Genomic DNA, 14,149 nt, shown 5'->3' with positions numbered 1-14,149 from the left:
CTGTACCATCCTCAGCCAGGGGTGTTGAGTCGATAATTCAATTCACCGTCATCATGATGCCCACAGGATCACAGATCAGTCTTCAACCAATTCAATTCGCTGCACGTGCCTTGAAGAAAAAGCTGAACACAGTAGAGAGGCAAATGCAATGAGTCCTGACCCCATTCCTGCAATAGGACTGAAGACTTGTGCTGTACAACAAGCCGTGCCCCTGGGGAAGCGGTTTCCTTCCAGCTACAACTCTGACATCTCCCTGGCAATGTGGAAAATTACTCAGTGTCGGGGAATAATTACAATCTGGACAATTACAACCCTCTCAGCCTCATCATGATAGTCAAATTGGGAGTTCGTTTTGATAGAGCTGTCAAGCAGCACAGACATAAACTTGCTCAGTGTGGTTTCCGATCGGTCCCCATGTGGAGATGGTGCTGTTTTGGAAAAGTCACTGGATGAATAATCCAGACCAGGCTAATGCTCTGGCAGCTGGTGGAAGTTAAAAACAATTAATAAAATATCGAGATCTCAAATCTGGTGTCAGTAACAATGGCCTTGAAGTCAATGTCGATTGTAAACACCAATTTCCTTCCCCAATGTACTTTCAGGAAGTGAATCTCCCGTGCTCTCCTGGTCTGGCCTAAAAGTGACTCCAAACACACAGACATGTGATGCACTCTTCAATGGTCTCTGAAAAGGCCAAGCAAGACACTCTATCGTATCAAACTGCTCTGAAGTCTAAAAGGATAAAACCTGACAGAACACCCAGCCCCCAACCTCGGTATGGAAAAGGGAACGGGAAACACAGTCCTGTTGAGCCAGCAGAGACGTCCTTCCTAACATCTGTGAACTTGTGACAACATTTACAGAGCTTTCCCACAAACCGCACAGAAACATCGGGAATGTAATAGGCCATACAGCACACTGAGCCTGCCCCATTCTAGTTAATGTCTGAACATCTCCTCAATCCACATTCCCCACACACTTTAAACACCCCTTAATGTGATTAACCTTGTGAAGCTATAAAATAGGAACTGTGGTCGTCCCCTTGGTCTGTCGAGTTTGCTATCCAATTCAATATAATGATTGCTGACCCTTTATTTCTACACCATACTCCTGCCCTCTCCCCCATCCTTTGGTGTCTAGACATCCTTATTAGTCTTTAGTGCCTTGTCTTCCACAGCCTTATGTGAGAGAGAATTCCCAGGTTCACCAGTCTCTGAGTGCAGACATTTATTCGTATCTAAATGCAATGTGACCCATCTGTATTTAATACTGCGGCCTCTTGTTTTAGACTTCCCAGCCAGGGGAATTATCATCACTGCTTCCAATCTACCTCACCCTGTCAGTGTTTTATATATCTCACTGAGATCTCCACTCATCTTCCTAAACCCCATGCGATACAGGCTCAGTTGCCCCAAACTTTGCTCCACAAAAAGTCTGTCATCCCAGAGATCAGTCTGGTCATCCTTCGCTGCACTCCCTCAATGTCAGGTTTGTTCTTTATTAGGTACGGAGACCAAAACTGCACACAACACTGCACAATGTTCGAGTTGAGGTCTCACCAAGGGCCTGTGCAGCTGCACTGAGACACCCTTACCCCTGGACTCCAGTCCTTCTGAAATGATGGTCAACAACAATTTATCTTCCTAACTGCTTTCTGCTCCTGCAATATTGCTTTCAGTGACTGGTGTACAGGGAGATCCCAGATCCTTTTCAATGTTACAGCTCCCCACTTGGTGGGTCTGTGTAAACTGGTCAGTGTGCCAATGTATTCCCTGTATTGGCTTCTTTCTGCAGAACTCACTGCCCTGCATGGAACACAGATGTCTGTCTAAACAATAACAGAAGAAAAGTGCAGTTCCCTTCATAGATCGACATTTCTCAATCACTTCCTTTTCCAATGGTTGGCTGGAACTTTAGTGTTTCACAACAAAGTAGACAACATCACATCTATCCACACTGCACTTCATCTGCCACATGTTTACTCATTCACTCCGTTTGTTTCATTCTCCTTTAAGTTTTTTTCACATTCTCCTCACTTTCAAAATCCTAGTTCCGTCAGCAGACTTGGAAACTTTGCATTTGAATCCCTCAACGAGATGTTTGAGATGTATTGTGAATATCTGGCGCCCCAGCATCAATCATTGTGATGACTCATGAGCCTTCCAAACTGAAAACCATCCATTTATTCCTCCTCATTGTTTCCTGTCAACACTCCCATTTTAACACCATGTTCATATATTACCCCCTTTCCCATGTGCTTTTACTTTGCTTACTAGGGTTGGGACTCTATTAAAATCCTTGCTGAAAATCCTAGTTCAGTGCCTCTATTGTATTTTCTTTAATTAATCTACCAGTGAGTTTCTCAAATGTTTCCCATTTCATCAATCTGTGTTGTTTTTTTTTTCTATGCGCATTATTTTCAGTTCCAATAATTTCTCCAAATTAGTTTATTTACTAGTTTCATTCCACATCATTTTCTCATCAGACTCAGGTTTTTTCCTATTGCTGGGAAGGCTTTGTTTATGCATTTTTCTGTGAAGGCAGAAGTGAAGTAGCTGTGTCATGTTTCTCTGTTCTCCATTCTCCATTCCCTGGTTTCACTCTGTAAAGAATCTGAAACTTTGACTAAAAAGAACAGCTGTTGTCTATTCACCCTGTCCATGCCCCTTGTAATCTTAAATCTGAATTACATTCCAACTTAACTTCCTCTGCTTCAAAATAAATAACTCGAGCTTACCCAGCCTCTCTCCACAGCTCGTATGGTCCATCCCAGGGAGCATTCTGGTGAATCTCTTCTGCACCTCATCCAGTACAATCACATCCTTCCTGTAACGCGGCTCCTAGAACTGCACACAATATTTCATTTGGCCTTACCGAAGTGCTATATAAAACTCGGATAATCTTTGGGTCAATGAATAAAGGCTTTATCTACAGTCATGCTGAACTCATCAATTATCATATCCAGTCACATTCAGGGATGTGTGGAGAAGCACGCTCTGAGCTTCCTAGTGTGATGCCGTTCTTTGAGTCCTCCCCTGTCTGTTTCCTTCTTCCAAAGTGCATCACCTCATATTTATCAGAGTTACGTTCCATTTGCCATTGATCTGACCATCTGACCATTCTATCTGTATCTTCCTGTAATATAAGACCTCCCTCCTCACTGCCAACCACACAGCCAATCTTTGTGTCAAACACAAACTTACTTATCACACTCCCCCTACCCACTTCACATTCACATCACTTATGAATACCACAAATAATACGGAACACAGCACTGATCTCTACCGGGTACACCGGGGAAATTGGGCTCCAGTCACACAAACAGCCTTCTCCCATGAAGTTGAGTTTGGATACAACTTGCCAAGTCACTAATAGACCCTACATGTTCCCTGGTTGTTCTGTTCCACTTGATATACGTGAAGAATATCTGGGGATTCTCCTTAATCTTGCCCTGCCAGTAGGCTTCCATGCCCCTGTGTTAGTCAGTCCCCTCCGAGGGAAGAATTTCCGCCTTATTATGGTCTTAAATGGCATATCCCTTATCCTGTCATTATTTGCCTTAAATATAGAGTAGACAGCTAGAGAAACATCCTGTTTATTTCCACCTCATCACATGAATCATAGATTTTTGAAATTTCACTGCGATCACCTCTCATGCTTTGAAACTGGAGAGGTCGCAGGAAAAATCTCCCCATCAGAAAATCTTGTCATCTCAGGAATTAATCTGGAGAATGTCCATTGCACGTCCTCTGTGATCAGTGTCATCTTTCTTAGATTAGGTCACCGACACTGCACTCAATACCTCAGGTACACTCTCACCAACACTCTATGCAACTGATTCATGATGTCTTTACCTCTATATTCCAATCCCTTTAAACAAACTCCAACCTAACTTTTCCTTTCCAATTACATGTATTGCTCCAAATACCATTCACACTAATTGCATTTACAAACTCACTCTGTGAGTTATCGAGGCATAGAGATGTACAGCATGGAAACAGACCTTTCAGTCCAACCCGTCCATGTCGTGCAGATATCCAACCCAATCTATTCCCACCTGCCCGCATCCGACCCATATCCCTCCAAACCCTTCCTATTCATATAACCATCCAAATGTCTTTTAAATGCTGCAATTGTACCAGCCTCCACCACATCCTCTGGCAGCCCATTCCATACACGTACCACCGTATGTGTGAAAAAGTTGCCCCTAAGGTCTCTTTCAAGTTTTCATTTTTTTAAGTGTGGAAGGAAGTCCACAGCGACCCACCAAAGCACAAACCACCCAGATCCTTCCCCCTACACCTAACAGTACAGGCAATTTAGCATAGCCAATTCACCTAGCCTGCACAAGTTTGGATTGTGGGAGGAAACCCACGCAGACATAGGGAGAATGTGCAAAGTCCACACAGCCTGAGGCGGGAATTGAACCTGAGTCTCATGGCATTGGGAGGGAGCATTGCTAACCACTGTGCCACCCAACATCCTTCACTTCTCATCCTAAACCTATGCCCTTTAGTTCTGGACTCCCCGACGCCAGGGAAAAGACTTTCTCCATTTATCCTCTCCATGCCCTTCACAATTTTGTACATCACGAGAAGGTCACCCCTCAGCCTCCAACGCTCAAGGGAAAACAGCCCCAGCCTGTACAGCCTCTCCTTATACCTCAAATTCTCCAACTCTGTCAACATCCTTGTAAATCTTTCCTGAACCCTTTCAATTTTCACAACATATTTCCGATAGGAAGGAGACCAGAATTCCACGCAATATTCCAACAGTGGCCTAACCAGTGTCCCGTACAACCGCAACATGACCTCCCAACTCCAAAACTCAATACTCTGACCAATAAAGGAAAGCAAACCAAACACCACCTTAACTATCCTACCTACCGGCGACTCCACTTTCAAGGACCAATGAACGTGCACTCCAAGGTCTCTTTGTTCAGCAACACACCCATTGCCATTAAATGTCGAAGTCCTGCTAAAATTTGCTTTCCCAAAATGCAGCACCTCGCATTTATTTCAAATAAACTCCACCTGCCACTTCTCAGCCCATTGGCCCATCTGATCAAGATCCTGTTGTACTCTGAGGTAAACCTCTTCGCTGTCCACTACACCTCCAATTTTGTTGTCATCTGCAAACTTACTAACAATACCTCTTCCGCTCGCATCCAAATCATTTACGTAAATGATAAAAAATTGAGGAACCAGCACTGATCCTTGTGGTACTCCACTGGTCACAGGCCTCCAGTCTAAAAAATAACCCTCCACCTCCACCCTCTGTCTTCAACCTTTGAGCCAGTTCTGTATGCAAGTGGCTAGTTGTCCCTGTGTTCCGTGAGATGTAAACTTGATAACCAGTCTTCCATGGAGAATCTTGTCGAACGCGTTACTGAAGTCCATATAGAACACATCTACTGTTCTGCCCTCTTCGTAACTTCTTCAAAAAACTCAATCAAGATCGTGAGATATGATTTCCCACGGTTAAAGCCATGTTGACTATCCCTAATCAGTCCTTGTCTTTCCAACTCCATGTACATCCTGTCCTTCAGGATTCCCTTCGACGACTTGCTCACCACCGACGTCAGGCTCACTGGCCTATAGTTCCATGGTTTGTCCGTACCACCCTTCTTAAACAGTGGCACCACGTTTGGCAAACTCCAGTTTTCTGGCACCTCTCCTGTGACTATCAACGGTACAAATGTCTCAGCAAGAAGCCCAGCAATTACTCCTCTGGCTTCCCACAGAGTTCTATGGTACACCTGTTCGGGTCCTGGGGATTTATCCACTTTTACACGTTTCAAGACATCCAGCACTTCCTACTCTGTAATATGGACATTTTTCAACGTGTAACCATCTATTTCCTGACATTCTATATCATCCATATCAGTTTCCACAGTAAATACTGATGCAAAATACTCGTTTAGTATCTCCCCCATTTCCTGCAGCTCCACACAAGGGCTGCCTTGCTGATCTTTGAGGGGTTCTATTCTCTCCCTAGTTATGATTTTGTCCTTAATGTATTTGTAAAAACCCTTTGCAGTCTCCATAATTCTACTTGCTAAAGCTATCTCATGTCCCCTTTTTGCCCTCCTGATTTCCCTCTTAAGTATACTTCTACTGCCTTTATACTCTTCGAAGGATTCACTCGATCTATCCTGTCTATACCTGACATATGCTTCCTTCTTTTTATGAATCAAACCGTTTAGTTAGTCAGCAATCCCTATACTACCAGCCTTTCTTTTCATCCCAACAGGAATATACTTGTTTTGGATTCTTGTTATCTCATTTCTGAAGGCTTCCCATTTTCCAGCCGTCCATTTACCTGTGAACATCTGCCCCCAATCAGGTTTTGAAAGTTCTTGCCAAATACTGTCAAAATTGGCCTTTCTCGAATTTATAACTTCAACTTTAAGATCTGGTCTATCCATTTCCATAATTATTTAAGATCTAATGGTATTATGGTAGCTGGCCCCAAAGTGCACCTCCACGGACACCTCAGTCACCTGCCCTGCCTTATTTCACCAGAGTGGGTCAAGTTTTGCACCTTCTCTAGTAGGTTAATCCACATACTGAATCAGAAAATTTTCTTGTACACACTGAATAACTTCCTCTCCATCTAGACTCTTAACGCTCCGGCAGTCCCAGTCTATGTTTGGAAAGTTAAAATCTCCTACAATAATCACCCTACTTTCTTACAGATAGTTGAGATCTTCTCACAAGTTTGTGTCTCAATTTCCCTCTGACTATTAGGGAGTCTATAACACAATCCCAATAAGGCGATCATCCCATTCTTATTTCTCAGGTCTACCCAAATAACTTCCCTCGATGTATTTCCAGGAATATCCTCTCTCAGTACCCCTGTAATGCTATCCCTAATCAAAAACTCCATTCCCCCTCCTGTCCTGCCTTCCTTTCTATCTTTCCTGTAGAATTTGTAACCTGGAACATTATCTGCCAGTCCTGCCGATCCCAGAGCCATGTTTCTGTAACTGCTATGATATCCCAGTCCCATATTCCTAACCATGCCCTGAGTTCATCTACCTTCCCTATTTGGCCCCTTTGCATTGAAATAAATGCAGTTTACTTTATTAGTCCTACTTTGTCCCTGCCCGTCCTGACTGTTTGACTCGTTTCTGTTCTTAGTTTACCAATCTCAGATTGATCTATTTCCTCACTATCTCCCTGCCCCCAGCTCCCCCCCCCCCCCCCCACCCCCCACCGCCCAAACTAGTTTAAAACCTCTCGAGCAGCTGTGGCAAATCTTCCTGCCAGTATATTCGCCCCCTTCCAATTTAGGTGCAATCCGTCCTTCTGGTACAGGTTCCTTCTACGTCAAAAGAGATTCCAGTGATCCAAAAATGTGAATATTTCTCCCATACACCAGCTCCAAAGCCATGTATTCATCTGCTCTATCCCTCTATTCCTGTCCTCACTAGCTCTTAGCGCCGGGAGTAATACAGATATTATTACTGTCAAGATCCTCTTTTTTAAATTTCTGCCTATCACCCTGCAATCTCCGTCCATAATCTCAAACGTTTTCCCTTTTTATGTCGTTGGTTCCAATTTGGTCAATGACCTCTTGCTGGACCCTCTCCCCTGTCAGAACATTCTGCATCCTTTCTGAGATATCCTTGATCCTGGCACCAGGGAAGCAACACACTAATCTGCTTATTTCTCTGCTGTCCACAGAACCGTCTGTCTGTACCTCAGACTAGCGAGTCCCCTAACACAATTGACTTCGTGGAATCCGACGTATCCCTTGTTGCATTAGTGCCAGTCTCCATACCACAAACTTGTCTGTTTGTGCAACGTTCCCCTGTGAATCCATCACCCGCTACATTTTCCAAAACAGCATATTTGTTTAAAATAGGGAGAGCCACAGAAGACTCCTGCACTAGCTACTAAACTCTCTTGCCTTTTTTGGAGTTAACCCATCTATGTAACTCTATCTGAGACTGTCCCTCTTCCTATAACTGCCATCCATCACATACTGTTGTGTTACCAATTCTGTATTGTCTTAAACTGTCTCTCCAACCAATCTATTCGATCTGATAGGACTCACAAGCAGAAGCATTTATTGCAGATATAATCTGCAGTAACCTTTAAATCTAATAAATGCACTCCGATATCCAGCGATACATGAATTCAAACAGCAAAGGCAGTAACTCTGCAGGTACGCTGTCCTGTCAGTTTCTTCCCCTCACCATGTGCTTCCTTTGTCCGTTCTTTTCCCTGTTAAAACTTGCATAAAGGCTTCTGATAATTCAAATACACCATATCCCCTATACCACTACAACCCTCCTACACCCTTACAATTCTGCCATTTATATTTACACCAACAAATTAAATCCAACACGCTCGTTGCCATAGAGACCACTGTCACACAGTTACTGTACTGCCCTTGCCATAAGTACACTGAGCGTCCTGACTGTAACCATTTTGACATTCCCATCACTGTTTGGTGCCTACAAAAGAATTCCTGCTAATGGTTGCTGCTGCTTGCTTATTCTCAGCTCCACTTTTGATATTCAGATCCACATGACTGTCTCATTAATGCATTAACCTCATACTTTCTTCACAACTTGTTGGCTTTTTGCCTAGTCCGCATATTGGGATTAGATTTGGTTGGAATATCTGCTCAGCATGGATGGGTTGGACCGAAGCGTCGGATTCCATGCTGCACATCTCTCTGACTCTGTAACTCGATCCCAACAACCCTTCGTATTCACTTCCCAGCAATGGTCATTCTGCAGCTACACCTCCGTAATGACAGTTCCATCAGATCTGTTCACTGTCATTCCATCTCCCTTATGGCGAATACAGGGAGTCGCACCTCAGTAGTGGGGGGTTGGACAGATGGGTAGAGGTTACAGAGATAGGGAGGCTAAGAATTAAACACAGTTACATCTGGTCAAGAATGTCAGAGGGACAAAGGTGTTTGGGAATTGGAGGAATTTACAGAGAGAGAGGGAGCTGGATTAGATTCTGGAGATAGGGATAGGGATGGAGTTAGGAAGAGGCAGGCAGACTGAGAGACACAGACAGGGGGCTGTTTCATCTCGGAGATTATTGTGTATATTAACAGAGATATGGAAGGTTGTTGTGATTGAAGACATTTACAGATATAAGAAGGCTTCTAGGCTCTGGAGGCTACATAGATAGGAAGGCAATGGAGAATTCCAGGTTACTGGGTTGGAGACAGTTACACAAATGGGGAGGGTTGCACAAACTGAAAGAGGTTCCTGTGGTCGGGAGGGGTATGGTGTCGGGAATGAAGGTGAAATTTAACAAGATAAAGATCAAAGAATTGGAGAAGGATAAGGAGATTACAAATTTTTCACAGCTAAGGAAGGGTTGTAGGAGCTGGAGAAGATTACATAGATAGGGGCAGATGGAGAAGTTAAAGACAAATACATTGACATGGAGGGTGGTATTGGTGGGAGGAGCTTACAGGGATAGACAGGGCTGTCAGGGTTTACAGGGATGAAGGAATTTAGTACCTACTGGAGAAGGTTAGGGATTAGGGTGTTAGGGACTGGAGAACCTGACAGAGACAGAGACAGAGACAGAGACACAGAGAATGATGTGGACTAGAGGAGATTTCAAACAGAGGAAGGATTATCGGGACTGGAGGATATTACAGAGATCACGAACACAGCATGGGCCAGGATTGATGCCTGCGATCCCCTGTGCTGTCGCATTGAGGACTAGTACAGAAGAGGTGAAAGCAGGACCCTCACAAGATGGTGAGAATGAAGTCTAGAATGTTGCTGTTCCTTACCCAGCTCTATATCTCTGTCCTGTCTTCCTGGTCTACCTCCACCCTGTGCTGTTTACTGTGAGTGATCTTACCAGCTGCAGGAATTACTGAAGGCTCCAGATCTCCCTCTCCATTTCTCTTGGCTGACCAACCAGTTTCAATGAGGTGATGGATGAGACAGGAGTTAGGAACATCCTGATGACCTGCATGAGACAGAAATAGACAGAATGGGAAATTAGACTGATGCAATGAGGATAACACATGCAGAGTGGCACTGAGTCCAGCAGAGATCTCCATAATCCCAGTCTCCATCCCTTGCCTGTGCTGCTGCATCTCTCTGGAATGGACAATTCTGTTGACTCAGGATCTCAGACCATCTGTAAGAGAGAGAAATGCTGACAGAGGCAGTAAATAGACTGACACAGTGAGGGATACCACATGGAGAGATAGTGAGTGATATGACTAATTAAACACTGCATCAACAGGGAATTGTTTGAATTTGTAACAAAGACACTGGGATAATTGTGAGGGGATTCAACCTTCCTATCTCATCATCTCTTTGGCAGTGGCTCACAGATGAGGCTGACTCTCTCCCACTCTCAGTGGGGGTGGGGGAGTCTGGAGTTGGCTGTACAGACCAATGTGGCCTTCCACAGACTCTGTTACACTTGAGGCAGAAGGTGAACGTGGAAAGGGGGTGGGTGGGGTGTTGACATGACAGCGCGCTCCTTGTGCTGTTTTCTCCTGGATTCCCGTTTTCCCCACAGAAAGTCTCGAGGTGCTTGACACCTTCCCAATGCTCCTTCCCACTTCAGACGGTCTTGGCCGATTTGATTAAGAGATGAAAAAGAACCGATCAATTCTGAAGTAACCAACATTTAGAAATGTGGAGGAGTGCAGTAGGAAGAGGAAATATTGTCAGTGTTTAATCAGAGGAGTGGAACAGGGAGAATTGAAGGTGCTGGAGGTGGTGAGAGTGTTACAGAGAGGGGCAAAGGCCTGAACAACGTTACAAAGCCAGTACGGATTGCTGCAGCAGAGCTGTTTGCCAAGGTAGGGATTGACATATGTATATTTCATTGATTCATTCAAGGCCTAAGGATATCACCGGATGGACCAGCATCCATTGCCCTCCTGCTAATTGCCCAGAGGCAACTCAGAGCCAGCCATATTGCTGTGGGACTGGAGTCACATGTGAGCCAGACCAGGTAAAAATATCATATATCCCTCCCTCAAGGACATACGTGAACAAGTTGATTTTTTCCAGATAATCAACAATGCTTATACAGTGGCCTCACTAATGTCCTCTACAGATACACCATGACATCCCAACTCCTACTCTCAATGCTCTGCCCAATGAAGGGTGACCATCCCAAACGCCTGCTTCACCAGCCTGTCTACCCGTGACGCTACTTTCAAAAAACTGTGTACCTGTGTCCCTGGGTCTCTGATTGACAACAGCACCCTGGGCCCGAACATTAATTATACAAGTCCAGCCTGGTCTGCTTTACCACAATACAACATCTTGCATTACTCCACCTGTTATTCCAAACCTCAGTGGTCCAGCAGGACTGTTGATTCCATTGTACTCTTCGATATCCCTCTTCACTGTCCACATTATCACCAATTTCAGTCTCACTCACAAACTTGCTAACCATGGCTCCTGTATTATCATCCAAACTGTTTATATAAATGATGCACAACAGTGACCCAGCACCGAACCCCATGGCACACCGTTGGTCACAGGCCTGCAGTTTGAGCAGTAACCCTCTATGAACATGCTCTGTCTCCTACCATCAATCCTGTCTTGTATCCAGTTGGTGAGCGCTCCCTGGTTATGTCTGATCTAAACTTACTAACCAGTCTGCCATGTAGAACCTTGTCAAAGGCCTTGCTAAAGTTCATGTGGACATCGTGTACTGCTCTGCTTTGACCTCTCACTTGTCTACCTCCACACTCACATTTGAGGCATGATTTCCCATGCACAAAGCCATGCTGACGATCGTTAATCTGTCCTTACCTTTCCAAATGCACGATGATCGTTTCTCTCAGAATCTCCTCCAACAACTTACCACCCTGCCATCAGTCTCACTGGTCCGTAGTAGCTGTCGATGATACAAATATCTCTGGGAGGGGCCCTGCAATTTCCTCCCTCGCTTCTCACAAGGCGCTGGGGTATATCTGATCATGTCCAAAGGTTTTATCTAACTTTTCCATTTTAAGACATCCAGCACCTCCTGTTCTCCAATGTGAACTCTTTTCAAGACATCCCTATGTATTTTCCCAAGTTCCCGAGCTTCCATGTCTTTCACCACAGTAAAGCCTAACACACAATACTTGTTCAGTATCTCCCCCATCAGCAGTGATTCCACACAGACAGCCTCATTGACCTTTCAGGGGCCCTATTCTCTCACGAGCTAATTTTTAGCCCTTGTTGAAACTTGTCAAAATGCTTCTGAAATTTCAAATATCCCCCTACTGCAACTAGCCTTCCCCACCCTTATCTATTCTGCCATTTATGGTCACACCAAAATATAGGATGCAACAGATTTAAAAATATTCCCCTTTTATAAAATCATACATCTCACATTGTTTCTAAGTATCTAGTTCTCATTTATTGTCATATTCTTTATAGCACATTCCAGCACGTTCCCGACTTACTGTCAGGCTAACACCGTTTGGTTTCAGACTGACTGCACAAAGGATTTTGGGAATCCTTGTGATTCAATCTGAAACAGGTAGCTTACAGGACCAGCAAGTAATCGAGAAGGCAAAGGGAATGGAGTCTAAATATAGGGAGGTCTTGCTAAAACGATGCAAGGTACAAGTCAGACCACACCTAGATTATAATGAATAGTATGTGTGCCCTAAGGAAAGACATTCTTGTGTTGGAGGCAGGCCAGGGAAGTTTCGCTCGGCTGATCCTGGAGATGGCGGGATTTTCCAATGAGAAGAGGTGGAGGAGATTGCCCTTGAACCTATTGGAGTTTTGAAGAATGGGAGAGAAATTGAATGAAACATCCAGGATTCGGAGGGGCTTTGACAGGTTAGATGTCGTTAAGTTAGAAAATCGAGCAGTACAGCAGAGTAATAGGCCCTTCGGCCCACCATGGCTGTGCTGACCATGATGCTATTCTCAACTAATCCCACCTGTCTGCACATGGGCGATATCCCTCTATTCTCTGTTTGTTCATGTTTCTGTCTAAATGCCCTTCAAATGTTTGCTCTTGTTGCCACCTCTCCCACCTCCTGTTTGTTTTTTTGCTGATCCTGCCTAAATCCCTACAACCCCTCAATAATCACATTGCTCGGTAAAGACAATTGGCCTCATTCATCTCACTTAAAACTTCTCACTCTCACCTTAAACTGATGCGCCCTAGTATTTGATATTTCGACATTGGAAGGAGGATTCCAACTATCCACACTATTCACGCCTCTCCTCATGCTCTTTACCTGTACCAGGTCACCCCTCAGACTCGGATATTCTCGCAAAACAATCCAACTGCGTCCAACCTCCTTAAACACAGTCATCCAGGCAATATTCTGCCAACCCTCTGTTGGAACCTCCCCAAAACCTCCACATCCTTCCTGTGGTGTGTCGATGAGAATGACACGCAACTTTCCAAACATGGTCGAATGAAGTTTCATTCAGTCACAACATGACATGCAAAAGTCTGTACTCAATACTGTGCCCAATAAAGGCTAGCATGCCATACTCCCCCTCGACCACCACATCCTGTTGTGTTGTTATTTTTAGGGAGCTATGGCTTTGCTTCCAATGTCTCTCTGTTTATCAATGTTTCCAACTAGTCAATTAGTGTACTTCTCTCTTCCATATGACTTCATAAATATATCACTTCACACCTGTCCCGATGAAATTCAATTTGCCACATCTCTGCCCAACATTACAGCTGATGTATGTACTGCTGCAACCATGAACACTCTTCCTCACTATCCACAATTCCCCTATCTATCCCTAATCATTACATGCCTTTCCAAATGTCGACTGCAAAATTACCACTCAAACTGCTGACCTTTTCATCTGAATCACAGATATAAATTACACACAGACATCACAGCACTGATCCTTGTGAAACAGACGTCCAATCAGAAATTGACCGCTGCACATGCCTCTGTCTACTATCACCAAGAAAATATTGCATCCGACTTAACAACATGCATGGATTGTGATTTGATCTCCCAGATCTCCCTTGCTATTTGGAAGCTGTCGATTCAAAATGACTCTATATTTTGATTCCCAGATTAAATTGGCTGTCTCATTAATGCACTGACTGCGTCCTTTCTTCACAACAAAACGGGACCTTGTTTGGTTTTTTGCTGATCCTGCCTAAATCCCTACAACCCCTCAATAAACACATCCCAGCGATGG

Source organism: Chiloscyllium punctatum, chromosome 23 (assembly GCF_047496795.1).
Source record: "Chiloscyllium punctatum isolate Juve2018m chromosome 23, sChiPun1.3, whole genome shotgun sequence".
NCBI lineage: Eukaryota > Metazoa > Chordata > Chondrichthyes > Orectolobiformes > Hemiscylliidae > Chiloscyllium > Chiloscyllium punctatum.
Note: the sequence above shows the minus strand (reverse complement) of the source record.